The sequence below is a fragment of the Nicotiana attenuata genome, chromosome 11 (assembly GCF_001879085.1).
Source record: "Nicotiana attenuata strain UT chromosome 11, NIATTr2, whole genome shotgun sequence".
In the NCBI taxonomy this organism is placed as follows: Eukaryota; Viridiplantae; Streptophyta; class Magnoliopsida; order Solanales; family Solanaceae; genus Nicotiana; species Nicotiana attenuata.
In genome coordinates, this window is record NC_031999.1 from 27,863,520 (window position 1) to 27,883,353 (window position 19,834).

At 41.5% G+C, this 19,834-nt stretch overlaps 1 pseudogene; it reads right to left on the reverse strand.

Annotated features, from left to right (window-relative positions):
• On the reverse strand, positions 14,747–18,748 carry LOC109234779 (annotated as a pseudogene).

Sequence of the window (19,834 nt, forward strand, 5' to 3'; positions counted from 1 at the left end):
AATCCTTATTCTCCCACAGGTTCATTCATACCAAAAGTACCAAAATCAACCCACAAATGACCCCTTAAATCCCTAATTTTAGGTCTCCAATTTTCCAAGCCCTAACCTCCAATTTGCTACTGATTTTCCCATAGATTTCAAGCTTACCACCTTAAAAATCATCATAAAAATGAGTTTAGGGACCAAGGACCTTACCTCTAAGAAACCCTCTTCAATTCTCCCTAGAATTTGCTGTCCAAAGCTTCTTCCCATTTGAAATGTTATGAAAAAAATGACCCAAATTCGCGAAGGGTGAAATATATATGTTCTGACCCAGCAAAACCGCATCTGCGGTCTAATTATCGCACCTGCGGATCTGCACCTACGGTCCCAGGTGCGCATCTGCGGATTTCACTTATCCGCCCAGCCACCACACCTGCGATCAAATTCTCGCACGTGTGCCATCGCAGGTGCGCCCAAAGTTCTGCATCTGCTGCTCCAGCCTTTCCCCCTCTTGGCCGCATCTGCGACCTTGTTTCTGCTTCTGGGGGCCCGCACCTGCGGTCCCCAAGCCGCAGGTGCGGTTATGATAGGAACTTTGAACTTTAGCTGCTAATTTCCAACTCACAACCTCCCATCAACCATCTGAAATCATCCCGAGGCCCCTGGGACCTCAACCAAAAGCACGAGCAAGTCATATACTACCTTCCTAACTTGTACCAATCTTCAAAACACCTAAAACAACATTGAAACATCGAATTTACCACGGAGTCAAGCCTAAGAACTCTAAAAACTTCGGAGTTCCACTTTTGATCAAAAAGTCTATCAAACCTCGTCCGAATGACCTGAAATTTTGCACACACATCCCATATAGGACAACGGACCTACTGCAACTCCAGGAATTCCATTCCGACCCTGATATCAAAATCTCCCCTATCAACCAGAAAACGCCACAAATCCATTGTCGCCAATTCAAGCCTAAATCTACTCCAGACCTCCAAAACTCATTCCGATCATGCTCCTAAGTCCCAAATCACCTCCTGAAGCTATCCGAATCATAAAAAAACCAAACTACAAGATCGTTTGCTTGCAAGTAAACTTCCGGTTGACTTTTTCCAACTAAGACCACCTTAAGAGACTAAGTGTCTCAAACCTTCCTAAAACCATTCCGGATTCGAGCCGACTAACCCAATACCACATAATACAGATGATCAAAGCATAAAGAAGCAGAAATGGGGGAAACGGGGTGGTAACTCATGAAACTTCCGGCCGGGTCGTTATTATAATAAATAAATAAAATAAAATATAAGACAGTGTTGAAATTGAGATAAGATAGCAAACAGTTTGGTTCCAGGAGCAAGGCTTTCGAAGACATCATAAGAATGACAATAGACTGAAAATAAAGTATTATTGAGCTTAGAACAATATGTAGCATAAGTTTGTCAGAGTTTTCATTTCTTACAATGGCTGTTGCAATCACTATTTATAGCTACTCTTAGGAAACAAGGTCCTAGGACCAACACCCTCTTAAATGACAATTATGGGGGCCATTGATGAATGTGTAACAACAGGCTATGAATGCTAAAATTCTCTGTAACTGATTGTGTATTTAATATTGAGGAATATTTTTCATCGAATGTCATCGGGTGGCAAATATTCGTTTGTCCTCGTTAGCAATATTCCTTTCTGGGTCTGCCCAGTGCCAACAGAAGCTAATGTCCCTGGTCTTGGTTTCCACTTGCCTCATTTTTTGGCTGTCTTCGGTTCCACGTGTCGCTCTATTACTCGATTATTTAATATGAACCGATTTTACCCTATACAGATAGTCCTTTCCGGTGGCACATCTTTGTGTCATCAGGAAGTTTGTGAAGATTCCTTTCTAGACGGGAAAGTTTCGGATCCCTTCTGAAAAGTTTCTGACGCTTGATTAGACGCACGTCTCTCCGCATTTAATATCCCGAACATGCGTCACTCCACGATTTAGCAATATTTTCATTGGTTCTCGAGGTCATCATGCCCATAATTTTAGCCGCCTATTTCTTTACTTATACGCCTTATTCTTCTTCTTTTACACTTCACAGTTCTTCAAACTCTCTCGACTTCTTTGCATTCAGCTCTTTCTCGCTTTCACTCTTCTTTAATCTTCTTCTTCAAAGAACTTTTACCTTCTGCTAACCATGGCTTCCTCCTCCAAGAACTCAAGTTCTTTTAAAAACAAAGAATACACTGATGATACTACCCCTCTTATGGTGAGCACCATCATTCCCATAAGACTTAACACAACTAAGGACTTTGAAGAGAAGTTTCCTTATTCAAGTTCTCGTACATGGGCTGTTGGCATGTACCCTTCTTCCATCCGTCCTTCTAGCCTTTCTACTGTGAAGGAGGATTGTGATTGCCATGATCTGAAATCATCGCTCCCGAACTGGTGGAGCGAGTAACCTTCGCTAAAAAGAGCTTACTTTGGGTGCATTTTCTTTGAGCGGTGGAATTGACCCCGTGATTTTGGAGTTGTGCCACAAATACCAAATTTGTTTGGCACTGGTGGGCCCTTCGATGTAGCTAACGGTAGCATGTTTAAGGTGGCTGTTTCAGGAGACGAATGAAGAGCTCACCTTGGCTCGCATGATGAACTTGTACTCCCCCAAGATTTTTCGTGGGGGAGTGATAAACTTTAGGAAACGTGGCCACAATTCTTTTCTCACCAGCATGAATGACAATAACGACCGTGGATAGATGGAGTGGTTCATTGTTGTTTCCACCAGGGATATCATCTCGGCCACAACTCCATCTTTCCCTGAGTCATGGACTCGTACACGTAAGTTTAAAGCCTGTCTTTTCTCTTAAAAAAAGGTTATTTCATGTTGTTACTGATACTTCCCTTTTCATTATTTCAGCAACTCGGTGGACACCACCAAGGGTTGAAGGCTTGGACCAGTGGGTCTAGATGATTCTAGACATTACCACGCCTAAGACTCGCTGGTGGAAAGAACTGGCCCCCAAATATGGGTGGAAGGCGAAAAATCATGGTATGTTGGCTCGTGAAACTAATATTGTCTTTATTTCTTTATTGTGTATAAGAAAATTGGTTAACTTCTTTTACCGTTGAATTCAGGTCTTCCACAGGGCTCCATTACCATCCCGGAGGAGGATGTTTTGGCTGATCCCATAGAGGCTGCAGGCTGCTGAAGGAGGTCTTAACCCGAATAGGCGCCATCGGATCCACTTCTGATGCAAGTGTTTCCTCTCGGAGTCCTTTGCCGGAGATCAAGCAACCAAAAAGGCAGCGCTCTTCCTCGGCTGATGGCAAAAATAAAAAGGTGAAGAAAGCCGTACCGGAGCCAGCCACTGTCACTGTAGTTATTGATGATGATGGGGAAGAAAGTTATGAAAAAGCTTTCCTACAAAGGAGACAACGACCTTCATCAGCTCAACAAAATGCTCAATCTGAAGAGCATATAACCTCAACCGAGAACAATGACCAAGCGCTTTGGGGAGAGCAAGACTTAGGGGTGAATGCCAATTCTCCGCTTCCAGTCCCAGCTATTGCTCCCATTACTATGAGGTTGAGTACGGGGTCTCTTCCATCTTCAGTTGATAAGTAACCTACAACCAGCACTGCCTTTTTCGCAGTTGCTTCTCAACCCACAACACCATCAGCTTCATCTCCTTCTTCGCCGGTCATCGCTTCGTCACCCGTAACTACTACATCACCCTCACTAACCGTGAATACCCAATAGGATGATGTCCCTCCTCCCCAATCCCCAGACCATGGGAATTTGGGGCACAACTATTCGCCCCCCTTTGTAGATCCCCAGAGGAGGAGGAGTGTCTCCCTTTCGGTCTCTACCAAGTGCCACTACTGTCCCAGCCGGTGGAACTCGCCAATTACCTGAAGCCCCTGGCTTCAAAGATAGACAAGAAGAAAATACACTATATTTTGGGGGATTGTGAGAAATAATGCCATGCAAAATGCAGCAGCGGTATGGTACTCGTTCTCTTTGCTGTCTGTTTTATCTTGATTTTTTGTGACAGGATTTCTAACTTGGGTTTTTGCTTCGCAGGACAACTTCCTTGCTTCCGAGGGCCTTCAAAAATTGATCCTTGATAAAGAAAATCTTACGTCCGAGCAGAATCAAGTGTTGGCCGAGAGGGACCAAGTTGCGACTCGCCTTCCGGTACTGGAAGCACAGCTATTGAAGCCGGTGAGTTGGAGGCTCAGTTGCAGCAGAGCGAGTAGAAAGTGATGGCCTTTAGCCTAGAAGCCTCCCATTTAAGTGTACAATTTCAAGAAGCAAGGTCTAAATGGTCCGAGGTCCAAAATGTTGTACTTACTGCTGCCGAGCGCGAGGCTGCCTCTACTGAGAGAATGAATAACTTGGAGACAACCTTGAATTCCAACACTGAAAAGGCTGCTACTCAAGAGAAGTGTGACCAGATGGAGGAGAAGTATAAGAGGGTCATGGAACACAATAAGGTTCATATCTCCAATATCCGTGACCTTGATCTCAGCCTTAGGGCGACAAGATCCGAGCGGGATAACCTTTTGACTGAGGTTGATCGGCTTAAATTAGAACTCCAGTGCCGAGCGAATTCCTTCACTATTGAGAAAACATATTCTATGTATAATATGAGGAGAAAAAACTTGGAAGAGGCCAAAACGAGCATTATTGATTTTAATGCCGAGATTGCCAAGGCCCGAGAGCTGGAGTAATTGCCCGAAGGCGCCTCCCGGCTCGACCCAATGCAACTGACTCTTCTAGTTCTGGTTGCGAGTTCTCGAGAACTGAGGAGGAACTTGAAGAGGTTAATAATGAAGGTCAAGATCCCAAGCCGACGGCAGATCCGCCTACTTCTCTTGGGGGCACATATTTTTCTCTTCCCTGAGCTCTTTTTACTTTCTTTTCCCTATGTTGTTTTCTTTTCATACTTTGTACTTGTGCTGCTTCGCACGTTTGTTATATAAAAGTGCTTTTCGTTTAAGCATTACGCAAAGTTTACTTTCTTGGGTCAAATTATGCAAGGCTTCAGGTGCATTTTTCCCCGATAGCATTTGGATTCTAGATATAAACTCTCTCGGAACCAACCCTTTAATGTGAGGGTTTCATCATAGAGAGCCCTCTTATGTTTACGGTGCTCTTAAAGAGGACGTCTCCTATTCTTTCCACCGCACTAGCATTTGAAGTACTTGATTAACTTTCAAATGATAAAATTAATTCATCGCCTGGACAAGAAACAAGATAAGGACTTTATTTTATAGCTTCTATCTTCAAAAGTACATAAGCATTCATTTTGCTGAAAAGAAATTGTCATTACTTGTGGCTAGTTTGTAAAACTTGTTTCTACGTTGCCGGCCGCGTAGTCTTCGGTCCCGATTATATATTTTTGTTTCGGATTTTGTAGTCCAGGTTTCTATGAAAATCAGGTTGACATATTCTCATATCATTCCCTCTACTGTTCGAATGCGAAGAATGCGAATTAGAACACTGCACGTCTTGCTCCCTTGAAGATTCCACTAGTGAATGATTGGATAATCTTTGGTCTGATAGCTAGCTTCATTTTCCGTTAGGAACTTTGCTACCAAGCTAAAGATTATCTAACCACCCCCAGTGGCTTGTAGTGAAGGGGCACTCATGAAGGGCTGAATATCTTTAGGTCCCATAGCAAGCTTTTTTCCTGTTAGGAACTTTGGTATCGAGCCAAAGACTATCTAATCATCCCGCAATTTTTAATTTCCATGCCTTTTTCATTTATAGTCTTATTTCATCTGATGGCATTTCCTTCATAGTATGCTTTTCGTTGTTGTGTCGTTAAAAACCTTGCCAGAAAATCCCAATTGGGACAAAAACTGAACGAAGAGAAAAAGAGTGCAGCACATACTTTTAGTATAAGTGGTCCTCATCAGCAATAGTACCTTTTGGGGTGTGCCACATTACAGTTACTCGGCAATTTTACTTTGTCTTGGTTTTCCAGTTAATATGATCCTTTCCCGGTGACATTTGAAACCTGGTAGGGGCCTTCCCATGTCAGACCCAACTTCCCTGCGTTGAGCTCTCGGGTGTTTTGAGTCACTTTTCTGAACACCAAGTCTCCCACTTTTAAATAACCGAGATTGACTCTTCCATTATAGTATCTTTCCATTCTTTGTTTCTGGGCCACCATCCTTATGTGCGCCAAGTCCTTGCGTTCGTCAAGCAGCTCCAATTTGACTAGCAATGGTTCGCTGCTTGTTTCTTTGTCCACCCGGAAGTATCTCATGGTAGGTTCTCCCGGGATCATGGCTTCTGCTCCGTATACAAGAGAAAAAGGTATCTCTCCCGTGCTTGACTTGGCCTTGTCCAGTATGCCTAAAGCACTCCCGGTAACTCTTCGGGCCATTTCCTTGGCTGCTTCCAATCTCTTTTTGAGGTTGTGAATAATCACCTTGTTTGTCAACTCCGCTTGACCATTTGCGCTCGGATGGTAAGGTGAATATGTGATCCTTTTGATTTTCAAATCCTCACGGAATTTTGTGACCTTTGTGCCTATGAACTGTGGCCCGTTGTCGCACCTGCAAATCATTTTCTCCCACAGGAAACCGATCACTTCGTGCTTGTCGATTTTCTAGTAAGGACCTACTTCAACCCACTTAGATAAGTAGTCAGTTAAATTCAAAAGAAACCTTACCAGGAGCCGACGACAGCGGATCGACTATGTCCATCTCCCATTTCATTAATGGTCATGGCGATAATACCAAATGCAATAGTTCTGCTGGTTGGTGTACTAATTGTCGTGGCATTGACACTTGTCGCATTTATGAACGCACGCCTTAGCATCTTGTTCCATCAAGGGCCAATAATAACCTGCCCTAACTAATTTTAACACTAACGAGTTCGCACCTAAGTGATTTCCACAAACTCCTTCGTGAATTTCGCACTTGACGTAATTGGCCTCGGAGGCTCCTAAGCATCGGGCCAACGAGCCTTGGGATGACTTTCTATATAACTGGCCTCACTAGAAGCTGTAGCAAACTGCTTTGGTGAAGAATGCACGGGATGTCTTTGGGTCTTTAGGCAATTTGTTGTGATCAAGGTAGTCGATGATTTCATTTCTCTAGTCCCAGACTAAGTTGGTAGCACTTACTTCATAATAACCATCTACATCCAGTACCGAATGTATAAGTTGTACGACCGTACCAGAACTCGATCCCTTCATTTTGTGTACTAGCCCAGATTGGCTAGTGCATCTACTTCTGCATTTTCTTCTGTCGGGATATGGGTGATTGACCATTCCCTGAACCGTGCGAGCAGAGTCTGGACGTTCACCATATATTGTTGCATGAGTTCCTCTTTGGTGTCGAAGATCCCGTATACCCGATTTACTACCAGTTGGGAATCACATTTGATTAATGACCTCGGAGTCTAGTCCCTGGACCAGTTCAAGTCCTTCGTCTTCCCGGACTAGAACGACACTTATCGCTACCTCCGAGACTGCTAGGTAAATTAGCAACTATTCGCCTTCCTCCCATTTTGATAGTAACATAGGGCTCGATACATACCTTTTCAAGTCGTTTAGGGCCTTATGGAATTTCGGAGTCCATTCGAAGTTATTCTTCTTCTTCGAAAGTGGGAAGAAGTGAAGGCCTTTTTTCAGAGACTAGGAAATAAACCTGCTTAGAGCAGCCAATCTTTAAGTTAATCTTTGGACTTCTTTCATATTTATCAGCTGGTCGGGAATGTCCTCGATGGATTTAATTTTATCAAAATTTACTTCTATCGCCCTTTGTGACACCAAGAAACCAAAACATTTACCAGAGCTGATTCTGAATGCACACTTTTCGGGGTTAAGCTTCATTTTATGCTTCCTTAGGATGTCAAAAGTTTCTTGAAGGTGTTTCAAATTGTCACCTCCATTCAAAGACTTAACCAACATATCATTTATGTAAACTTCCATTCTTTTCCCTATTTTTTTTTGAACATTTATTTCACGAGCCTCTGATAAGTGGCTCTGGCATTTTTAAGTCCAAAAGGCATCATATTGTAGCAATATGTGCCAAAGTTCGACATGAACGAAGTTTTTTCCTGATCCTCTAGGTTCATTTTGATTTGGTTGTACCCAGAATAGGCATCGAGGAAACTCATCAACTCATGCCCGGCCGTTGCATCAATCATCTGATCAATGTTTGGCAATAGGAACGAGTCTTTTGGGCACGCCTTATTCAGATTTTTATAATCGACGCACGTGCGAAACTTATTATTCTTTTTTGGAACTGCTACTATGTTAGCCAGCCAGTCACGATACCATACCTTCCGTATTGAACCGATATTAAGCAATCGAGTTACCTCTTCTTTGATAAACCTGTTTCTGACCTCGGCAATCCGGCGCTTCTTCTGCCTTATGAGAGGGATGTTGGGGTCCAGTCTTAGCTTGTGCACGACCTCCTCTAGCGGAATACCTATCATATCTGTATGCGACTATGCAAAACAGTCAACATTAATTTTAAGAAATTCTATTAATCCTGACCTGAGCTTGAGATTTAATCCTGTCCCCAAGTGGAACTTCCTCTCTACGAGCTTCTCGAACAATGCAACTTGTTCTAGTTCTTCCACCGTGGATTTGGTTGCGTTCGTTTCGGTCGGTACCTGAAAATATCTTGGTACCTAATAGGATTCCGATGGCTCCTCCCCTTTTTCAACTTCGTTTGGTTTGGGAGTGGGCGTCGGTTCATGTAATTATTATGCCGCATGTTCCTTACCTTTACTGCTAGAAATCGAGATAGCGTTTATCTTCCTTGTCGCCGGTTGATCTCCTCTTATTTGTTTAATTTCCTCTAGAGTTGGGAATTTCAGAAGTTGATGGCACAACCTTCATCTCGTGTAGCCATGGTCTGCCAAGAATAATGTTGTAGCCCATGTCGCCATCTACTACTTCAAACAAGGTAGTCTTCATGACCTCTTCGGCATTTATGGGTAGCAGGATCTCCCCTCGGGTTGTCACACTTGCTAAGTTGAACCTAGCGAGGAGCTTTGTGGCCAGAATGATGCTTCCGGTTAGCTTGGCTTGTTCCAGCACTCTCCATTAAATGATATTGGCTGAACGTTCTGGGTCCACAAAAACACGTTTAATTTTAAAATCTAAAACATTAAGAGAAATTGCCAGGGCATTGTTGTGCGGTAGTAGGAGTCCATCGGCGTCCTCCTCCGTGAAGGGGATATCGTCCTCGGCGACTTCCCATGGTCTTTTGCTATGAGTCATCGATATCTTTGTCTTTTTGTTCCTGAAAAGGTTACACCATTAATCTCATTACCCCCAAAAATCATGTTGATTGTTAGTCGAGGAGGATCTTCTCCTATCTTTGAGGTTCTGCGTTATCCCGGTTGCGGCTGTAATTATGTTTTGCCCGGTCGCTTAAGAATTATTTGAGATGGCTGTTTTTCAGCAATGTCACCACCTCCTCGTGTAGATGTCGGCAGTCCCTAGTTCGGTGGCCGTTAGTCCCATGGTACTCACACCATAGATTAGGATCCCTCTGACTGGGATCGAATCTCATCGAACTTAGGAACCGTGCTTCCTTAATGTTCCTCATCGCTGATACCAGCTCCACCATGCTGACATTGAAATTATACTCAGATAGTCTGGGGTAGGTGGAATCCCAGGAGCCTGATATTTCTTTATCCTGCAATAATCTGTTATTCTGGCCACGGTCAGTTCTCCTATCAATAGCGAACCTGTCCGTTGATCGAAAACCTCTGTCACGTCCTTCGGCCTTTTCGTAGGGCAAAACCCGACCCTTAGAAGATCATCGATCTGCATCAAAATCATCCTTCAACTTATCCTTGTTCTTTTCTCATACCGACCCTTGGTTGATGCCGAGAAACCGAGATGGTCATTTTCTATTCTTATCTTTGATTCATAGCGGTTGTGGACATTTGCCCATGTAGTTTCCTAGAACTCAAGCAAGCTTTTTTTCAGTTTCCAGGAAGCATCGGAGCTCCTCGAGTTCAGACCCTTAGTAAATTCCTTGGCCACCCATTCATCTGGCATGGGTGGTAGCAACATCCTTTCCTTCTGAAACCTGGTAACTAACTCTGGCAGCAATTCGGACTCTCCTTGCGCGATTTTGAATATGTCGGCCTTTTGGGCCAGTACCTTCCTGGCCCTGGCATGGGCCTTGATGAAAGAACCGTGAGCATCCCAAAGGATTATATTGAGTGCTCGGGTAAAATTGAATACCATGCCAGAGTCCTCTTCGCGAGGGTTTCCCCAAACTTCTTCAACAGGACTAACTCAATCTCGTGCGGAGCTAGGACATTTCCTTTCACCGCCGTTGTGTAGGTGGTGATGTGCTTCTGAGGATCCGAAGTCCCATCATATTGTGGTCATCTGGCGTTTTGAACTGTCTTGGGATTAACTTCGGTGCCGCACTCGGTTTGAACGGCAACTGGGTGTATTTCTTTGAGTTTGATCCTTTCAATACTGGCGGCACACCCGAAATTTGGTCCATTCGGGCGTTTATTTCCCTCATAAACCGCATGAGCTCGGTTTTAAAGGGATCATTCCCGTTGTTATTACTAGATCCGCTGTCGTTGTCCTCAGCCCCATCGAAGCTGACCTCACCCCTCGGGGTGTTATTGTCAACCCTTAGCGTTGTTTGATTTGCGGGAGCACCCGGAGGAAGTGTACCTCTTCCATTCGCATTGTTGGAAGCACCCGACAATGCTTGCCTCAACTCTATCATGGCCTGGTCTTGTTGCGAAAGATGGAACATAATAGCCTTTTGTTGTTCTCTTAATATCTTTACTGATTTTGCAATGTGCTGGTCTTCGACATCATCATGAGTCATCTCATGTTCATGTCGTGGATATTGCCCGCTATGGGCCGGCGTGGCTACGTTCTCCTCGTTGCGGGTGTCACTAACGAATCCTCGTGTTGAGGCGGATTTCCTTAAGCCTCAACATTATGTGTGATGTTGACATCGTTATCTGCCATCTTTTACGATTTTTTACTAAGAAACAAAGAATCAAACAGATTAGTAATAGATGGAAGGATCAACTCAGTTACACAACTCTCTAAGCCTCACGGTGGGGAGGGGGGCAAAGTATTTACCCGTAAAACGGTACAGTTGAATTTATAACATGGTTTATAGACAAGCGAATCAATTTGATCTTAAAATAATAAATAAATTAAATAAAAAGTAAGACGTAGCATTGAAACCGAGATAAGAGAGCAACAACTTGGTTTGGGGAGCAAGGCTTCCGAAGACAGCAATAAGAATATCAACAGACTGAAAATAAAGTATTATTGAGCTTAGAATAATGTGTAGCATAAGTTTGTCAGCATTTTCGTGTCTTACAATGGTTGTTGAAATCACTATTTATAGCTACTCTTAGGGAACAAGGTCCTAGGATTAAGCCAATCTTAAATGACAATTATGAGGGTCATTGATGAATGTAACGGCAGGTTATGAATGCCAAAATTCTCTGTAATGGATTGTGATTTAATACTGAGGAATATTCTTCATTGAGTGTCATCGGGTGGCAAATATTCGTTTTTCCTCATTCTCAATATTCCTTTTGGGGTATGCTAGGTTCCAAGCGAAGGTGTTGTCCCCGGTCTTGGTTTACACTTGCCTCGTTTTCCATATGTTTCCGATTCCATGTGTCGCTTTATTACTCGAGTATTTAATATGAATCAATTTTTCCCTATACAACAGCATACCTCATGCTACCATTACATTAGCAAACCGTGCAGCTCTAGTGTATGGACTTCGAATGATGTTCAACATAATATTTTCCTGTTACAACTATCTGTTTACTCAAAACAAATTATTATTATTATTATCACTGAGCACAAGTCTGCAATTTTTTAGTCATTTGAATGTCGACTAGTTCTTCCCTTGTTTGCATGTCATAGTTGCAGACAAAATAGGAACTCTTTCTATTAGAACTATTAGGGATGTCTACAATACGAACATGAGGTAAATGAATTGGAATGGGCTGGGATTTGATACAATGATGCATAGACCTTGAGCTTAAATCAACTCAAAAAATTAGCTCATGAGGTTAATATTGCCTAAGACAAGATACAGAGGCCTTCCCATAGTGGCGGACGTGGGACGCAACAAATAATATCATTTATGCTAGTAATTATGACACATAATTATATTAATACTCCTGTTTGTATTACACTTACTTCAGGGGCCTGACAGGTATATTTTCTTGATATTTTTTCTTCCCTCGCTTCTTCCCCTTCTCTCTCCTCTCTCATGGCCACCATTCTCACCACCATCCCCATCATTGCCACTACAACGTTCCTTTCTCTTTACATGCCACCACTGCCTCCACTGTTGCCCAACATATGTTCCCATGATTTCAACAGAACGAGACTCCATTCTCTTTCAATATCAAGAATGCTAGGACAACATAAGGGAATGTTGTCACATCATGAAGCATCAAGAACGTTGGGCATCCTTTTTCTCTAGAAAACACCTTAATCTCTATATAATGGCAGAGAAGTGTGGTCTTTGTATTTTTTTCTAGAAAAAAGAAGAGTCTGGTGAGTGAAAGGAAACTACAGTATGTTGCTAAATGGGATTTCGTTCACTATATCAAAGAAACTTGTTTTGCCTTGGCATGTCTTTTGGCTCCCTTCTTCAACTGCAGGCCGAGATGTTCTCAACAGCCATCTTTATGGTTGTGCATGGGATAATGCAGGGCTTGATCCTGTTTGCTCCCATCATGAGTAGCATATCGACATAAAGAACATGAATGGTGTCTATTTGACGCATGAATTCCAACCCAACTATAATCTCGAATTCATCTATGATCACCACGTGCAAGTTGAATTTTCCTTCATAAGGACCAAGCTTCAGTGGCACTCCTTTGGCTATTCCATCCATTGGCTGAGCCGGTGAGTTGATAGCCTTGACACGACCTCTGGCCTTTCCCACAACTAGACCAAGGTGCTCTACTTGAGTTGAGGCTAAGTAGTTATGAGTAGCGCCCATGTCTATCATCGCCCGAATAGGCTTGCCATTAACTTTCATCTCCACGAACATCTAGGTCTTCTCTTGGTTAAGAGGAGGCCCCTTATCCGCCTTCTTTTTCCCTTTCTTTGTGGTCGGGTAGGGGTCCTTCTTCTTACGGATACCACCACTGGTTCCCGCTATGGTCACAGAAATAGAACAAACAGTTACGTTGAATGAACCTATTGGTTCTTTCTGGTCAGCATCATATGTGTCGTCATCCGTCCCATTATCAAAAGATTTATGGGCTTCATTTATGCATGTGAGCATTCATTATTCCAACGTGTCCTGCCGCAATGACGACATTATGAAAGGGGCTTCCTCCCCCAATCGTTGTTGTTAGATGCAACACTATTGCTGTTTGAGGAAGGAGCCTGAGATTTGGTTGCATTCTGATCTCCTCCACTTCTGCTAGGGCTACCATCTCCAGGATTGATCCCTTTGCATCCCCCTCGGATAGGCGGCTAAGGCCTATCCTTCCGAGCTCCCAGTTGATAGTCCCCAAGGCATTCTATTGCTTGGATCGCCTTGGGTAAAGTGTCTACCCTCTGTCTTTGCAGCTCCATACGGGCATAAGGTTTCAAACCTTCCGGTAATGTGAAGAGTTTGTCTTTATCCCCTATATCCCGTATGTTTGGCTTGAGCGCAGAGAATTATCGCACGTAATCCCAAGCTAATTTGGTCTGGCGGAGCTCCCGTAGCTTTCTCCGTGCATTGTACTTAACATTTTCGGGGAGGAACTGTAGCCGTATGGCTGCCTTCAGTTCTGCCCATGTCTCGGGAGCACCGGCCCTGATGGCTTCGTATTTTACCCGCCACCAGAGTTTAGCATCACCCTAAAGATACATGGCAATAGTTGCTACCTTTTTTTCTTCTTCTAACTCCCCCTCGACATCGAAGTACTGTTCGATATCGAAGATGAAGCTCTCCACTTCTTTGGCATTCCGAGCCCCATTGTATGGTTTTGGCTCAGGAATCTTTAGCTTTTATGGCATAGGGGCGAGGTTCACATGAGCATCCCCGATCTGGTTTCCGCCTTCCCAAAGTACGCCTTATAGTGGAACATTGATAACATTGAGCTGGCCTGTGAAGCTGTCTATGGTTTGCTGCATGGCAGTCACCCTATCTGCCTCTTGTGCCCTATAAGCTAAATCCTCAGTATGCTCCTGTTGGAGGCCCTCGAGTTTGCCAAAAATTTCGACTGCCTCTGTGGCTGTCATTTTTTAGCCTCAGAGTCGCGACTGATGTTCACAATGTCATCTTCGGCCTACTGCATCCTACGGTCTAGGTCATCCAACCTTTGTACTAGGTTAGTTCTTAGATCATGCACTGCATTTACAATGGGTCGTAATACGTCAACCGTCTTTTCAAGGGACGCAATGCGGTCCCCATGATTCACCATGGTCAGAAATAGTGGTAATGGAAATGTGTTCCCTGGTTCGATGTCGAGCCTAGGCTCTGATGCCAACTGTTACGCGGCGCATTCCTGAGATTCCTTGGAAGAGCGACATAAGGCTAAGCAACCGATGTCCGTATAGTTACTATCCGCCAACTAGGGTCCCCTCCATACGCTAGACGAAATTGTCAGTGCCGTACGGGAAAATCAATGCCAAGAGCAATTGAGAGAACAGAAAAGAGAATTGAGAATGAAAGAAAGCTTGATTGCATTAATTAAAGTTATTATAGAAAAGCAACACAATGTCGAGGGGGAGAGACACACCAGTACAGAGAATTGTTTGGTTGCTAGAAAGTTTTATTGCTAGATCCTCCCTAATAGTACTTTAAAAAAAAAAAAAACAAAGTTACAGGACTTGACATAACTAAGCTAGAGAGACATAATGGAAATACATGAGGTAAAACTATTCTATGTTTTCAATAGAAATGACTTAGATTCCTACAAAGCAGAAGCAGGTCCGTTGGCAGCAACCTTGTCATTAGCATCAGAGTCTGCGCGCGCGGTGTTGTCTGCGCGTGCGGCTTGGCGCTGGTGAGGGCTATCGGTGGGACGACATAGGCACGTGCACCTTGTCACTTGGCGCGGTTAAGACCACAAGGCCGTCCATGGCGCTAGGCGTTGGGAGGCTTGCCAGGACGCCATGGGGCGCGTCCAAGGGGTCATGAGGCATGGCTGGAAAGCCACCTATGACAGTGTTTAGGCATTCAGCCAAAAAAGATTTGACAAAAATAAAGTAAAACAAACCTCTCAAGATTATTATATATAGTTTAACTCCTAAACATTTGACAGGGTAATAAAAGTGAAATCCTTTTGGTAAAATCAGTGCATGGTTGTACTATTCATCAGGTCCACTTAACAGGGGATTTACCACAGCTCCAGTGAAAAGTACCGACCTTGTAGTCTCTTCTCTAATCATGAACAAGAACGGATGATCAGCTACGAATTTTTTTGGAGGACTTTGACACAAACAACATCCAAACTCATCTTCTGACTCAAAAGTAACAGCGCTGCCTCAGTACCTTCCTCATCAATTTCTACAAATGCTTTCTGTATTATCATGGACACATATAAAGGCCCTCCATTTTCCACAATCTCTGTTAGGTCCCTGCAATTCTTCTCGAAAGGTAGTGTCAATCCCATTTCCTGCATTGTGTTTAACCCTTCTTCTGTGGTGAATGAGAATTTGAACTTTGGAATGTAAAATGCAGCAAGGTTTTCGTTCCATAGATGAAAATCTTGTTTAAAGAAGTTTGGAACAGAGTTCACTTTCTTCAATAAACTTGGCAATCCATCCTTTGCATTAGGAAGGAAGAAGTACATTGAGAACATTTTTTTGTCATTCTTCCCTTTTTCATAAGGAATTTTCACTGCTTGATAACTTTCAAATGATCCATATAATAATTGTCACAACCAGTCATGAAGGGAACTAAAACCTTGTCGCCATTGAGTAGGTAAAAATCTTTGTCTTGAGTGAGACTTTGAATAAAATTGTCTTTCACGTACCTTTAAAATATAAGGCGTTTCCAAGTAAGAGCGTTGCATCTTCTTTGATATGCTCGGGCTTGAGAACTTTTTTATATAAGGTTCCTTTTCTCTTCCGACTGTTTGCATATGTGCACTCAAATCATATTAATTGTTTTGAGATGAGGAAAATAATTAATTTTTTCAGGCTGTCATTTATTTTGAGCATGTATGTAATCATTCATTTTATTTTTATTTTTTTGCAAACAAGGGAAAAAAAATAATCAAAATCCAATGTCAATTTAGTACAATCATTCCTAAAATCCAAAATAAGGCATCTTTATAGTAACTATTCTGCTACAATTATAACTTACATTGGCTAATAGGAATATAAAGAGTAACGTCTAGTGACAAATTATAATTGAATGAGTATCAAATAAGAATGGGAATGAAAAAAATAAGTTGCAATGCACGTGCCTTTTAACTACTAATTGTAGTGGACATGTCTTTTAAAGAATGAGAAGCATGGATAACTGAAGAGGGAAAAAATAAGAGAAAAAAAAAAAGAGAAAATGCATAAAGACCCCATTCAAGTTGTCCTGAAAAGTCATTTACACACCTAAACTTTACGGGTCTCCTAACACCCCACTATTGTTTGAAGAACTATATTTATTTACTTCCTCCTAAGGCCTGGCCAGTAGCGCGTGTTTGACAACGCAATTGAGCGCGTCTTTGCTCTATTTTAATCGTTAAAAACACCCAAAAAAAGAAAAAATTAATTTTTTAACTTCAATATAACCCCCAACCATCAGTAAAATCCATTCTTCCCCAATTTTTTATCAAACCCAATTGAAGAGCCCTAATTTCTTCTTCAACCATTCATTGCTCTATCTCACAAAAAGAAAAAATGAGACTTCAACTCCATTTCCAACGCTCTAATCTGCCATTACTCATCCAACTCAAGCACAATTCACCCCTTAATAAACCTCAAAATTCGCCATATGGGAAGAAAGAAATTCACCAACTAGCTGCAGAAAAAAGAAACGTAATTAAACCAATAGCTCAACAAATTTTGCACAAATCCAAGAAATTTTCAAGAACTGAAATTTCTTAGTCTGAAGCTAGTTTAAATGAGAAAAATTCAAAACTTTTGGTATTGGGAGCTGTATCTGTTGGGGTAATGTTGTTTTTAATGGGTTTTGATGATCAAAATAAGGCATTGGCTTTGGGTCCAGAAGGTCCATTAATGGAGGAATTTTGGGATAATATGAGGAGATATGCCATTTATGTTAGTACTGGAGTTCTTTGGGCTGTTTATGAAGCCCGTGTTTCCCACTCAAATTAATATAGCTGGGCCAGGCTTTAGGAGGGAGTAAATAAATACAGTTCTTCAAACAATAGTGGGGTGTTAGGATACCCGTAAAGTTTAGGTGTGTAAATGACTTTCCAGGACAAGTTGAATGGGGTCTTTATGCATTGGTCAAGGGCCAAATGTATCCTTGTACTATGAGAAAAAAATTTAAATATACATTTCGTTATATGTTAGGTCTAAATATACCCCTGTCGTAATAATACTATTGGTTCAAATATACTCTCTGTTAAGTTTGTCTAAGGTGAACATCCCACACTGGCATTTGATGAGGTGTATGCCACATGGCATGCCACCTCAGCGCCCCTAATCCATAAATAAAAGACTATAATTTGAAATACAATACATGATAGCGGTAATGGTGGCAATAGTGGTGGAGGGGAAGGAAATTTTTGTGGCGAAAAGAAATAAAAGGTATGGGTAAAATGGGTTAGGGACGTTGAGGTAGCAAGCCATGTGACATCCACCTCATCAAATTTCAGTGTCACTCAAACATAATGGAAAAATGGTATATTTGAATAAATAGTATAACAACATGGGTATATTTGAATTCAAAGTATAACGAAAGGTAACTTAGACCTTTTCTAATAGTGCATGAGTATATTTGGCCATCTCCAAAAAAAAAAAAAAAAAAAGAGAAAAGATAAATAGATTTCATGATAAAAAAGAAGTACCAAGTCACCTTATTTATTCTCTCGCTTACACGCACATACCATGGTGCTTTATTTGATCTCATCTCAAAATTGTAATAGAAAAATATTAAAAATATCTCAATTTCTATCGTCATATAAAAACAAAAATTGAATGAAAAACCTAAGAAAGACTGAATCTAACAATTAATTTTGAGAAATACAGGAAGACCGAAGGCGAATTCTTAACGTAAGTAACCATGATATGCATATTACATACTCCAATTAACATGCCGGCCGTATTTGCTCAATCTCTACTTCCGAGATATAATTAATTGTAAACTGATTGACCCTAATCACGCTATGACGTAAATCTTGACAAAGGCATAAATCTTTCTGAAACAAGAAAATACTGTTAATTTACAAAACATGAAAAAGGAGTATCTTTCGTTTAAATCGACATTTTTTGCGGTTGTCTTGTAGACATTCTTGACTAGTTCTTGATAAGACTTTTTGAGACGAAGCTTTTCATCAACCCAAAGTGCACTAAGGAAGCACAGATCAGGACCCCCATCCCTCTTCTTCTTATTGCTCGTCGCTATAGCCGCCATTCCTAAGAATTTGGTATTCAGATCGTCGATATTCTCAACTGCAAGATATTCAAGCATTTGTTTTAAAGTAGGTCCCTTTGCTCCAGCCGCCGTCATATTCAGTACAGTGGTGTAAGAGAATGGAGACAGCACAATATTCTGAGCATCGCTACCCTTTTGGATCTCCTTCAGCAGAAGCTTAGCAGTAACTTGTGCACAGAAATCCTTCTTTTCTTCTTTCTGTTTCTCCATCTTTTCCATGTTTTTGTTTCTGCACGTCTTAGTTATTAGTAGCTGTATTATATACAGAATTGGATCTTGAAACCCTATTTTTTTTTTCTTTGCTATTTGTTAATTAATTATATTTTTGGATTGGACTTAAAAATTAATTGTTTGATAATAACTTGTATACTTTGGTTACAAGAATTCCCAAGTATATATGGTAACTTTTGGCTACCCAAAATACAAGATAATTTTTTAACCTCCCTGATATTTCTTTATTATTAAAATTTTGAAAATATTATCTTCGGTGTTATGGTTGAACATTCCTTATATTGCTCTAAATATATATCGTTAAGGGGTCGTTTGGGACGTGAGATAAGGTGGAATAACGAGAGATAAGGTGTGAGATAACATTGATAATGTCTTTGGTTGTTGGTATAAATTTGAGCCAGTTTGGATTAGCTAATTTGAAGTAGCTGATAAACATTAGGTGCTGAAAAGCACTTCTAAATACTGAAACTGATTTAATAAATAAGCAGTTACGTGTTTGGATACAAGTGCTGAAATTGATAACAAGCTGCAGCAGTATTTTATAAAAAAGTGTTGAGTAAAACCAAGTATTTTGAGGAAAATATTATAAATAGTTCCATGATACAGGAAATTAAAAAACCTAATCGTATACGGTGGAAATCGGGGCTACCCGATTTCATCCTTTGATCAAAAAAAAGATACCACGTCAAAAGGCCAGGACGTCGAGTCCGGGATCGGAGTTTCTTTCCAAGATCAAGGTCGACATCACTAACCGAGGTCAGAAGAGGGCATACTTCGAAATGATGCCGGTATAGTTCAGTAACGGAAAGGGCGAGAGATATCTGCAACGGATCGAAGAACGTGGCGTGAATTTCGGAATGGATTGATCTTCGGCGGTTAATCAGTTATCAAATATGATTTTCTACTATAAATAGAAATGTACCTTGTTTAGTACTCCTCTATTATTTAAAGAGGGATCCCATTCATTTGTAAACATCATTGTTCACTGATAAGAATATATACACTTATTACTTTCTTGCTATTTCGATTTACTATTCATCAGAGTTGCTTTATCATTTGCTATTCTTATTATCA